At 42.4% G+C, this 12,654-nt stretch overlaps 1 protein-coding gene across 6 annotated transcripts in view; it reads left to right on the top strand.

The window, feature by feature from the left end:
- The window catches only part of CSTPP1 (centriolar satellite-associated tubulin polyglutamylase complex regulator 1), a 233,356-nt gene that overhangs the window by 62,170 nt on the left and 158,532 nt on the right, over nucleotides 1–12,654 (top strand).

Below are 12,654 nucleotides of genomic sequence, written 5' to 3'. Positions count from 1 at the left end.
CTTTTAGGTCACAGTTCTAGTATTGCTGAGTTCTGGGGCTGCAACAATAGATAATACTACAATGACAGATGTTTGGGAAAAGCATTGTTTCCTGGGTGGCCGTAGAAGCAGACTTGAAATCATCCCTTTGTCATTAAATAATATCACCAACAAATGTCTTTGTTGATGTCCTTGTATTATAATTTTCTAGGTCTAGATTATTGCGGATGATAATACCTATCTTCTAGGGTTGTTATGCAAATCACATGAAATTACACATGTAAGGTGTCTGGCTATATATAATTCATCTTCATTATGTGTTATTCTCCTTAAGCTCCACTTTTCTGGGATTTTTGTATCTCTGTGGATCCAGATAGTCTTCCTTTTCTCTCTCTTTAAATGGCATCAGAGTTGAAGATCTTGAGGACTTTTTAGTCTCTCTTTTGTTTGTGTTTTGTTGTTGTTGTTACTGGTTTTTTTTTGTTTTTGTTTTTGTTTTTTGTTTTTGTTTTTGTTTTGAGATAGTGTCTCACTCTGTCACCCAGGCTGGAGTGCTGTGGCACAAACATGGCTCACTGCAGCCTTAACCTCCTGGGCTCAAGCAGTCCTCCTGCCTCAGCTTCCCATATAGCCATGACCACAGGTGCGTGCCACCATACCCAGCTAACTTTTTTTTTCTTTTTTATAGAGACAGGGGTCTCATTTTATTGCTCAAACTGGTCTTGAACTCCTGGGCTCATGTTATCCTCCTGCCTCAGCCTCCCAAAATGTTAGAATTACACTGTACCTGGCCTCTCTTACTTTCTATAACACTTCTTTCTTGCTCTGTATTTTGTGTATGTTTTTGGAGACTAAAACATTCAATAATTGCCTGCATGACTCTTAACCACTTCACTCACCATTTAATTCATTCACAGAATAGCCTAAGAAAGTTTTTCTATCTTTGTTTTCTTTGCATATGCCATTTTCGCACTTCCTGTCTTTACCCCCTTTCCTCTAGATACAAAATTTTAAAACTCAAGGTGTAATGGGAGACTTGAGTCGGTCAACTCTATCCAACTTGTGTTGTTCCCACTCTTAGCTCTAGCGGTACAGTGATGTGCTCAGGGTAATGAAAAGCAGACTTTCTCTGCTGAGGTCATTGCTCCTCATGCTGGCAGCCTGCTCCAGGAAGCTGTTTATCTATGCTTGCAGAGCCAAGCCCCAGCCTCTGAACAGTTGGAATGTATTGAGAAACCACAGAGCCCAAAGAGAGAACATTACACAGGCAGTTCCAGGCAGGGAGAGTATATTTACACCAGACAAACTGCAGCTTACATGTGTGGGGATAATTGTTCATCTGCACACTCTCATACTTTACCTTCTACGCAATCTATATACCCTCTCAAGAAGGTTTAACCAGGAGAACTTGTACTGCTATGTCCAAATTACCCTCAACATCCCCTAAAATGTCATAAGGAAAAAGAGATACTGTAGAAAATTTGATGTAAAAACTTATTAAGATAGTGGTTTTTTTGTTTTTGTGAGTCAAATTTTATGTTTAGAATCTTAGACCATGTAAGCCTGATCACTAAAGCATTCAAAAACATTGTTTCTTGCATGGAAATGTTTTTCTTCATCCCTTTACAAAAATATTGAGCATTGTTATAGAGCTTCAAATGTGCTCTATATTAATAGGAATATAAGATATGGTCACGTCCCTGTAAGATGTAATCTGGTTAAAGAGGTAAAACTCATTGAATAACGAACAATTACAGAGCAATACAAGACCTTATATAATGGCATTAAGTTATATGGCCCAGTACACTGAGAATTGAGAGTAAGGAAAAATAATGGCTATTAGTTAAGTAAAAGTAGTTAAGTCATTATAGAGGAGTTTGTCTTAATTTTGGAAAGGAAGGTAGAGTTTGGATAAACAAAACAGAAAGGAGACATATTTTGCAACATGAAAGCACCATAACATACTGGTTAAGAACATGGACTTTGGAGTCAGATAGGTCTATGTTAGAGGTCCTGCCACTTTCTGGTATGAGATCTTGGGCAGATTGCTTACCTCATCTATAAAATAGGGAGACTCATATATAAAATATAAAATTCCATGTTACGTAATTGTTGGAATGATTAAATGAGTTAATGAAAGTTAAGTGCTTGGCATTTCACTTAAGATACAATAAGTGTTGAATTAATTGGTAGCTACTGCTACTACTGTTGTTCACTCATTCATTCAATATATATTTATTGAGTGCCTATGTCTTAGCGTTCTAGATACAAGGGATATAGCAGTGAAAAAAACAGACCAGAAATTTCAACTCTTATGGAGCTTCCATTCTGAAATTGTCTTCATTTTACCTTTTTAGAATGTGTGTGAATAATTTTGGACTTACACAAAGTTTAAAAAAATCTATATATGGAGTTCCCACATCCATTTCATACAGCTTCTACTAATGTTAACATTTTCTGTATCCATAATATAATTGCCAAAATCAAGAACTTAACATTAATTCAAAACTATTAACTAATCTATAGGTCTTATTTAAATTTTCACCTCATTTTTGAAGGGCAGTTTTTTTCCTGAGATAAATTCTAGGTTGGCAGCTGTTTTACCATTCCATTATCTTTTGGTTTCTACTGACTTTGTTGAGAAGTTGCTCTCAGTTTTATTCTTTCTTCTTTGAAAATAATCTTTTTTTAAATCTCTGGATGGTTTTTGGATATTTCTACTTGGTCTTTGGATTTTGATAGTTTTAGTGTAATGTGTCTAGGTTTGCTTTTCTTTATATTTAAACTATTCGGTGTTCTTAGTGCTTCTTGAACCTATAGCTTGATATCATTTATCAGTCCTGGAAAATTCGCAATAATTAGCTCTTCAAATTTACTTCTGTTCTACTCTGTCTCTGTCTCTTTTTTTTTGAGGCAGGATCTCGTCTGTCACCCAGGTTGGAGTGCAGTGGTGCAGTCACGGCTCACTGCAGCCTCAACCTCCTGGACTCAGGCAATCCTCTTGCCTCACTCAGCCTCCCAAGTGGCTGGGACCACAGTTGCACGCTACCACACTCAGCTAATTTTTTTTTTTTTTTTTTGTAGAGATAGGGTCTTGCCATCTCGCCCAGACTGGTCTCAAATTCCTGGGCTCAAGTGATCCTCCTGCCTCACCCTCCCAAAGCGCTGGGATTACAGACATGAGCCAACACGACTGGCCTCTACTCTCTCTTTACTCCTATTGGGATTCTAATTACACAAACATTAGACCTTTTCATGGTATTCTCTGTCTCTTATGCTCTTTTTTGCATTTTCTATCATTTTGTATGTTGTTTTTTTTTTTTTTGAGACAGAGTCTCACTCTGTCACCCAGGCTGGAGTGCAGTAGCGCTATCTCGGCTCACTGCAACCCAGGTTTGCCTCCCAGGTTCAACCCACTCTGCCTTCCAGGTTCAAGTGATTCTTCTGCCTCAGCCTCCAGAGTAGTTGGGATTACAGGCGCCCGCTACCGTGGCTGGCTAATTTGTGTTTTTAGTAGAGATGGGGTTTCACCATGTTGGGCAGGCTGGTCTCAAACTCCTGACCTCAAATGATCTGCCCGCCTCGGCCTCCCAAAGTGTTGGAATTACAGGCATGAACCACAATGCCCAGCCCATCATTTTGTAGTTTATGCTTTATTCTGGATATTTTCTTCTGATCTATTTTCCAGGTCATTAATTCTCTCTTCATTTCTGTGTAATTTACTATTAAACCCATCTACTGAGTTCTTAATTCTAATTATTGTATTTTTTTAGTTCAAGTATTTTTATTCAGTTTTTGTTTGTTTCCTTGCTAAATCTTGTCTTTCATTTGCTTGAACATAGTAAGTAAAGCATGGTTATTACAAAGTCCATAATTTATTGTCTGGATTCCCTGTGGGTCTGTTTCTGTTTTCTGTCCTGTCTCTTCATTTTTTTTTTACTCCATTATCTTATCTTGTGTTATACTTTTTTTTTTGCTCTAGTTATGTAAATTGTGTTTGAAAAACTATACAGATAATGTGAGGCCCAGAATGATGTTATCTTTCTTTGGAGGGGATTTATATTTGCTTTTGGCAGATGGCCTGGGCACTAGCAATCCTGGATTACCTCAATCCCATGAGGGTTTGAAAGGATTTGAATATAGATTTACATATCAGGGAGGGCTGATTTTCAGTATGGCTCTGAGGAATGCCAAAAGAGCCTTAGGGTTTACCAGAGTCCCACCCCCCAACGTGGGTGGGTCCTGAACTCTAATTTTTTTTTTCTTTTTTTTTTTTATTTATGAAGTATTTATTGATCATTCTTGGGTGTTTCTCGGAGAGGGGGATATGGCAGGGTCATAGGATAATAGTGGAGAGAAGGTCAGGAGATAAACACATGAACAAAGGTCTCTGGTTTTCCTAGGCAGAGGTCCCTGCGGCCTTCTGCAGTGTCTGTGTCCCTGGGTACTTGAGATTAGGGAGTGGTGATGACTCTTAAAGAGCATGCTGCCTTCAAGCATCTGTTTAACAAAGCACATCTTGCACCGCCCTTAATCCATTTAACCCTGAGTTGACACAGCACATGTTTCAGAGAGCAGGGGGCTGGGGGAAAGGCCATAGATCAACAGCATCCCAAGGCAGAAGAATTTCTCCTAGTCAGAACAAAATGGAGTCTCCTATGCCCACCTCTTTCTACACAGACACAGCAACAATCTGATCTCTCCTTCCTTTCCCCACACTTCCCCCCCTTCTCTTCAACAAAACCGCCATCGTCCTCATGGCCCGCTCCCGATGGTCACTGTCTCTTTGGAGCTGTTGGGTACACCTCCCAGACGGGGCGGCCGGGCAGAGGCGCTCCTCACTTCCCAGACGGGGCGGCCGGGCAGAGGCGCTCCTCACTTCCCAGACGGAGCGGCCGGGCAGAGACGCTCCTCACTTCCCAGACGGGGTGGCCGGGCAGAGGCGCTCCTCACTTCCCAGACGGGGCGGCCAGGCAGAGGTCCTCCTCACTTCCCAGACGGGGCGGCCAGGCCGAGGTCCTCCTCACTTCCCAGACGGGGCGGCCGGGCCGAGGTGCTCCTCACCTCCCAGACGGGGCTGCCGGGCAGAGGCGCTCCTCACTTCCTCCCAGACGGGGTGGCGGCCTGGCAGAGGCGCTCCTCACCTCTCAGACGGGGCGGCCGGGCAGAGGCGCTCCTCACTTCCCAGACGATGGGCGGCCGGGCAGAGGCGCTCCTCACTTCCCAGACGATGGGCTGCCGGGCAGAGACGCTCCTCACTTCCTATACGGGATGGCGGCCGGGCAGAGACGCTCCTCACTTCCTATACGGGATGGCGGCCGGGCAGAGGCGCTCCTCACCTCCCAGACGGGGCGGCCGGGCAGAGGCGCTCCTCACTTCCTCCCAGACGAGGTGGCGGCCAGGCAGAGGCGCTCCTCACCTCCCAGACGGGGCGGCCAGACAGAGGTGCTCCTCATCTCCCAGACGGGGCGGCCGGGCAGAGGTGCTCCTCACTTCCTCCCAGACGGGGCGGCCGGACAGAGGCGCTCCTCACTTCCCAGACAATGGGCGGCTGGGCAGAGGCGCTCCTCACTTCCCAGACGATAGGCCACCAGGCAGAGGCGCTCCTCACCTCCCAGACGGGGCGGCCAGGCAGAGGCACTCCTCACTTCCTCCCAGACGGGGTGGCGTCCAGGCAGAGGCACTCCTCACCTCCCAGACGGGGCGGCCGGGCAGAGGCTCTCCTCACTTCCCAGACGTTGGGCGGCCAGGCAGAGGCGCTCCTCTTCTCCCCGACGGGGCGGCCGGGCAGAGGTGCTCCTCACTTCCCAGACGGGGCGGCCGGGCAGAGGGGCTCCTCACATCCCAGACGATGGACGGCCAGGCAGAGACGCTCCTCACTTCCTAGACGGGGTGGCGGCCGGGCAGAGGCTGTAATCTTAGCACTTTAGGAGGCCAAGGCAGGCGGCTGGGAGGTGGAGGTTGTAGCCAGCCGAGATCACGCCACTGCACTCCAGCCTGAGCAACATTGAGCATTGAGTGAGCGAGACTCCGTCTGCAATCCCAGCACCTCGGGAGGCCGAGGTGGGCAGATCACTCCAGGCCAGGAGCTGGAGAGCAGCCCCGTCAACAGGGCGAAACCGCGTCTCCACCAAAAATACAAAAACCAGTCAGGCGTGGCGGCGCGCGCCTGCAATCCCAGGCACTGGGCAGGCCGAGGCAGGAGAATCACAGGAGCCCGAGGCAGGGAGGTTGCAGTGAGCCGAGATCACGGCAGTACAGTCAAGCTTCGGCAACAGAGGGAGACCGAAAAAAGAAGGAGAGGGAGACTGAAGAAAGGGGGGAGAGGGAGGGGGAGGGGGAGAGGGAGAGGGCTTTTTTTTCTTTTTGAGATTGAATCTCACTCTGTCGCCCAGGCTAGAGTGCAGTGGCATGATCTTGGCTCACTGCAACTTCTGCCTCCCGGGTTCAAGTGATTCTCCTGTCTCAGCCTCCCGAGTAGCTGGGATTACAGGCGTGTGCCATCATGCCAGGCTAATTTTTTGTTTTTAGTAGAGACGGGGTTTCACCATGCTGGCCAGGCTGGTCTCGAACTCCTGACCTTGTGATCTGCCCGCCTTGGCCTCTCAAAGTGCTGGGATTACAGGTGTGAGCCACCACGCCCAGCCAACTCTGATTTTTTATCTGCAAGCCCTAACAGTCATTTGAAAACTCAGGAATTTAACATTAATTCAAAATTATTAACTGCTTAGTGTATCAGTTGAATCTTCCAGAACTGGCAGAGGTCCCTAGAGCTACCAGTGATATAATAATACCTTATTTCTGAAGTGGTGATAAGTATAAATGATATTGTGAGATATCTGGTATGACAGTAATGTTATATGAAAATATCTAAGGTTTCTTTTTTTTTTCATTTTAAAGTTTTTTGTAAAGATTTGGTCTTGCTATATTGCCCAGGCTGCTCTCAAACTCCAGTCCTCAAGTCATCCTCCTGCCTCAGCCTCCTAAAGTGCTGGGATTACAGGTGTGAACCACTGTGCCTAGCCAATATCTGAGATTTCTATTATTGAAAGAGTCACAGGTACTGTTAATTCTGCTATGCTTATATTCATAATAGAAGGAAATGCCAAATTCCAGTTAGAGGTTAGTAAAAATAAACATAAAAATTTCCCTGGCTCACGCCTCCCAGCACTTTGGGAGGCTGAGCAGGCAGATCACAAGGTCAGGAGATCGAGACCATCCTGGCTAACACGGTGAAACCCCGTCTCTACTAAAAATACAAAAAAATTAGCCGGGCGTAGTGGCAGTCTCCTGTAGTCCCAGCTTCTCAGGAGGCTGAGGCAGGAGAATGGCAGGAACCCGGGAGGTGGAACTTACAGTGAACCAAGATCACACCACTGCACTCCAGCCTGGGCAACAGAGCAAGACTCTGTCTAAAAAAAAAAAAAATTCCCCATCCAAGTGTGTGGATCTCTTGAATTTAATCCATGGACCCTTCTGTTTAGAAACCCTACACACTGGGAAACGTGGCACTAAATGCTCAGCTCACCTTTCTCGGTTTTATTCTCTCATAACTTGGCCTTATCATTCTTCATTTGCCTTGGTGGCTCTCTGATGACTTCAGACAATTGCCTTTAATAATTTATCCATTTTTTTGTCAGCCAGAAGGGTTAGTCTGAATTACCTACTCTACTTTTATTGGAGGAAGAACTCTTTTAGAACTTGCATTCTGATGGAACATATTAATAATTAGTTGAAGTAGAAAATATCATACACTGCAAGGGATCATAAAGGAATCTAATTTGACTCATGGAGGACTAGTACAAGGTAAAAAGCAACAAACAGAAAATATATAACGAGGATAGGGCCAGTTTGTGGAAGGCTCAATTATATTGAAATAAGTAGAAAGGTAAAATGGCTGAGTGTGGTGGCTCATGCCTGTAATCTCAGCACTTTGGGAGGCCAAGGCAGGAGCATCACCTGAGGTCAGGAGCTTGAGACCAGTCTGGCCAACATGGTGAAACCCCATTTCTACTAAAAATAGAAAAATTAACTGGGTGTGGTGGCAGGTGCCTGTAATCCCAGCCACTTGGGAGGCTGAGGCAGAAGAATTGCTTGAACCTGGGAGGCAGAGGTTGCAGGGAGGTTGCAGTGACCCAAGATCGCACCACTGCACTCTAGCCTGGGCAACAGAGTGACAGAGTAAGACTCTGTCTCAAAAAGAAAAAAAAAGGAAGAGGAAGAAAGGCAAAGACAGTACCTCGTAAATGCTGAGAAACTCATTGTTTGGTCTTCTTTCAATTTTTAAAATTCAGTAACTATTTATTAAATAGTTATCATATGCCAATCACTGTGCATCAGATATGGTCCTCAAGAAATTCAGTGTCATGTAAAAATTAGATAGTGACACAAATGCAATTAAAATAGAGCATTAGAAGTTCTGGACTAGTGAGTAAACTTTGACAGGAAAAGTGATTATTTATACAGTCAGGAAAGAATTCACAGAATAGTGACATTAATTTAGTTTTACAGAATGTGTAGATAAGTATCAGACAGAGAAGGGAGAATGGAACTCTGGGAAGCGAAGACTACTTGGGAAAGGAGTGGAAATAAAAAGTACATCCCAAGTTTAGTGTGCCTTGAGCAAAAAGAGGAAAGTGGATGGGAATGGAGATCATGTTGAGAAATGAAATTCCTCAAGAGTGGGACCAGCTTTTCTTCAAAGAGTGTCACTTTATACAAATTCTGTAGCAGTAAATGTTCTTGGCCGAAGCAACAGCATCTGTCTCTGGCTATCTTAAGCAAGGAGACTGTAGTGGAAAGATGTGTCAGTTGCAGTAGCTGCTTATGGATCAGACTGTTGTGGTCAGACCTTTGCCTAGTTTCCTCATGCTCAGCCTCCAAAGCTCCTTTGATTCCTGTCTGTTTTCCAAGTCTGATGGTTCAGCCACCTGTGGATTTTGTGAGCCACTAATAATACCCTTCCAGCAGAGCCCTTTTTTGCTTAAGATAGTGAGATTTGGTTTCTGTTGCTTGCAACCAAGAACCCTATTACTGTTATTAATTTTTTTGGTACATTCTTGAGTCATTTAGGAGTGTGTTAGTTACCAAATGAAACTGAATTCTCATAAATGTTATTTGGTAGTGACTTTTACTTTGTAGGGAAAAAGAGGTATGATTGGACTGTTATTCTTATTTACAGGTAATATTTAGATTTTGTTTGATGTTAACACTGTCCCTGGTAAATTTTTTTTTCTTCTCTCAAGCTTCAGTGTGATTCCCCAGGAAAATCCTGGAAATTGCCAATAGAGAAGATGTATTACTAAGTATCAGAAGTTTTCTTGGAAGGACATCTAATCAGTTTCCCAAGATGTGATTCTGCCTGTTCAGTAGTTGCTTGGGTGCTGATGAAATTCCCCCCAAACACTTCCTAATATATTATTGAAATATTTGAGATAAAGGAAAGCTGAACATATTAAACTAATTTTTAAGTGGTGAGAGAAGTGGAATTGAAGTCTGTTTGAGGAATTTGAAACATTTATCACCCACGGTTTTTCCAAAAATACACATTTGTGTCAGTCTGTCAAACTTTTTATCAAAAAAAAAAACCTGTGAATTATCCGTTTAAATTACATTTTTATTACATTTTCTTCTGTTTCTGAGAAATATGCCAGATGGTAGAAATTTCCTAGAAGTCTCTGACACTTACAGATTGAAAGATGAATGGCAAGAAGACAACAATTTGGGTATCCAGATTAATAGATAGAACTTTACAACTATTGACTTCTTATTTGCTCTTGTTGAGTTTCGAAAAGACGTTAGGCAAGGTAGATGAAAATAGAGATTCTTCTCCCTTCAGTACCCATGTGGTTTAACACAGCCGTAGAAGGCTCCAAGTTTTGGGGTGTGGGCACAATTTCAAAGATATATTTCTATTAAGCTTCTTGAGAGTGATATGAAGAAGAAACTAAGTATAGAGTCTCTCAGATGCAAAAATCACTTAGAGGTAGGCCATGTATCCATCCTTATCACACTTCACTTTTTCCAAGAACTATGACTGGCTTGTCTTTTATGGCTTTTTAAGAATCTAACTTCATTGTGTAATCAGCTTATTTCCTCTCCATTATTAATGCCCTAATTGGCAGGTTTTCTGACCCATTTTCTTTTCTGTGATGCTCTTCTAGATGTCTAAACTTTTCATATCACAACATGGATTTAGGTAGTTTTTCAGTAATAAAAGTTGGTGTGAATATGCTGTAGTATGTGGATTAATTAACATACATTTAACAAATGTTTATTGAAGGCCTACTGCACCCTAGACATGTAATAAATAAATAAACAAATAAATTAGTAAGGTAGCTTCAGATAGTGATAAATTCTACTAAGAAAATCAGGAGCTGGACATGATGGCTCGTGCCTATAATCTCAGCGACTTGGGAGGCTGAAGCGGGAGGATTGATTGAGGCCAGGAGTTCAAGACCAACCTGGGCAACTTAGCAATACCTCGTTTCTTAAAAAAAAAAAAAAAAAATTAGCCAGGCTTAGTGGCACACACCTATAGTCCCAGCTACTCAGGGGGCTGAGGCAAGAGGATTACTTGAGCACAGTGAACTGTGATCATCCCACTGCACTCCAACCTGGGCAACAGAGTGAGACTGTGTCTCCAAAAAAAGAAAATAAAGGAGGGCTTTGGGATACTGAGTGACTGCGAGATGGAAATCTACTTTCAATAGTGTAGTCAGAGAAGGCCTCACTGAGGCTTTCTATTGCCATTGCTATTTTAGATACTTGCTTAAATAAAGAGAGGTGGTCTTTTAAAAAGTATATTCTTGATTAAGATAATGGAGAGAGAAGAGGAAGAATAAAGGGATATTACAACCTGTAGCTGTATAGGGGAAAGGAAGAGAAAAAAGATAGGGGATAGGGGATAGCAAAGCAAACTTTATTTGCTTTGTAGATAGCTGTATAGGGGAAAGGAAGAGAAAAAAGAAAAAGAGAAGCTTGAACTTTATTATTTGCTTTGTAAATAATTTGCAACCATTGACTTCCACTTCAAGGATATAATAATGATAGGAATTGGCTGGCAGGTATGACTGGATTCACAATGGGAGCCCTTTCTTTAAATTATGCCACTAGGTCTTCTCTGAGGTGCCTTCTATATAAATCAGGATTCATAATCTCCCTGATTTTACAGGAGCCAGGAACTGAGTCTTCTTTTCTTTCTATCTCTTATAGGAATAAAAGGGGGAAATGAACATTTTTTATACTACTGAGGTCAGGTATCCTTGGGTCTAATGTTAAACTTAAAACAAAAATTTCGGAGAGAGCTCTTTTATCCTTTGTTATTTAGAAAATACTTGACCCTCCTGCTCCCTTGCTGTATTGGTGCCAGACAGAATGGTAATATATATATTTTATTATATAAATAATAACATATATATAATCATATATATGTTATTATATAAATAATAACATATATATTTATTATATAAATAACAATCATATATATTTTATTATATAAATAACATATATAATCATATATATAACATATATAACCATATGTAGTTATATATAAATGGTTATATATATATATATATATATTTGTTGTTGTTGTTTTGTTTTGTTTTAAGTTCCAGGGTACATGTACAGGATATGCAGGTTTGTTACATAGATAAACATGTGTGCCATGGTGATTTGCTGCATCTATCAACCCATTACCTAGGTATTAAGCCGGGCATGCAATAGCTATTTTTCCTAATATTCTCCCTCCTGCACCCCTCCCAACAGGCCCCAGTGTATGTTGTTCCCATCCCCGTGTCCGTGTTTTCTCACTGTTCATCTCCCACTTGTAAGTGAGAACATGCAGTGTTTGGTTTTCTGTTTCTGTGTTAGTTTGCTGAGGATAATGGCTTCCAGCTCCATCCATGTCCCTGCAAAGGACATGATCTTGTTCCTTTTTATGGCTGCATAGTATTCTATGGTGTATATGTGCCACATTTTCTTTATCCAGTCTATCATTGATGGGCATTTGGGTTGATTCTATGTCTTTGCTATTGTGAATAGTGCTGCAGTGAACATATGCATGCATTTATCTTTACAATAGAATAATTTATATTCCTTTGGGTGTATACCCTGTAATGGGATTTCTGAGTCAAATGGTATTTCTGGTTCTAGGTCTTTGAGGAATCATCACACTATCTTCCACAATGGTTGAACTAATTTACATTCCCACCAACAGTGTAAAGTGTTCATATTTCTCCACAGCCTTGCCAGCATCTGTTGTTTTTTGACTTTTTAATAATAGCCAGGTGCAGTAGCTCACACCTATAATCCTAACACTTTGGGAGGCCAAGGTGTGTGGATTGCTTGAGCCCAGGAGTTTGAGAACAGCCTGGGCAACATGAAAAAACCCCATCTCTACAAAAAAATACAACAAAATTAGCCATGCATGGCAGTGCACACCTGTAGTCCCAGCTACTTGGTATGGCTTGAGCCCAGAAGGTCAAGGCTGCAATTAGCCATGAGTATGCCATTGTACTCCAGCCTGAGTGACACAGTGAGACCCCCATGAAAAGAAAGAGAGAAAGAAAGAAAGAAAAGAAAGAAAAAAGAAAGAAGGAAAGAAGAAAGGAAGGAAGGAAGGAGAGAGAGAGAAAGAAAGAGAAAAAAGAAGGAGGGAGGGAGGAAGAAAGAGAG

This window comes from Pongo abelii, chromosome 9 (assembly GCF_028885655.2).
Source record: "Pongo abelii isolate AG06213 chromosome 9, NHGRI_mPonAbe1-v2.0_pri, whole genome shotgun sequence".
NCBI lineage: Eukaryota > Metazoa > Chordata > Mammalia > Primates > Hominidae > Pongo > Pongo abelii.
The sequence above is the reverse complement of the archived record's forward strand: the minus strand, read 5'-3'. Positions and strand labels throughout refer to the sequence as shown.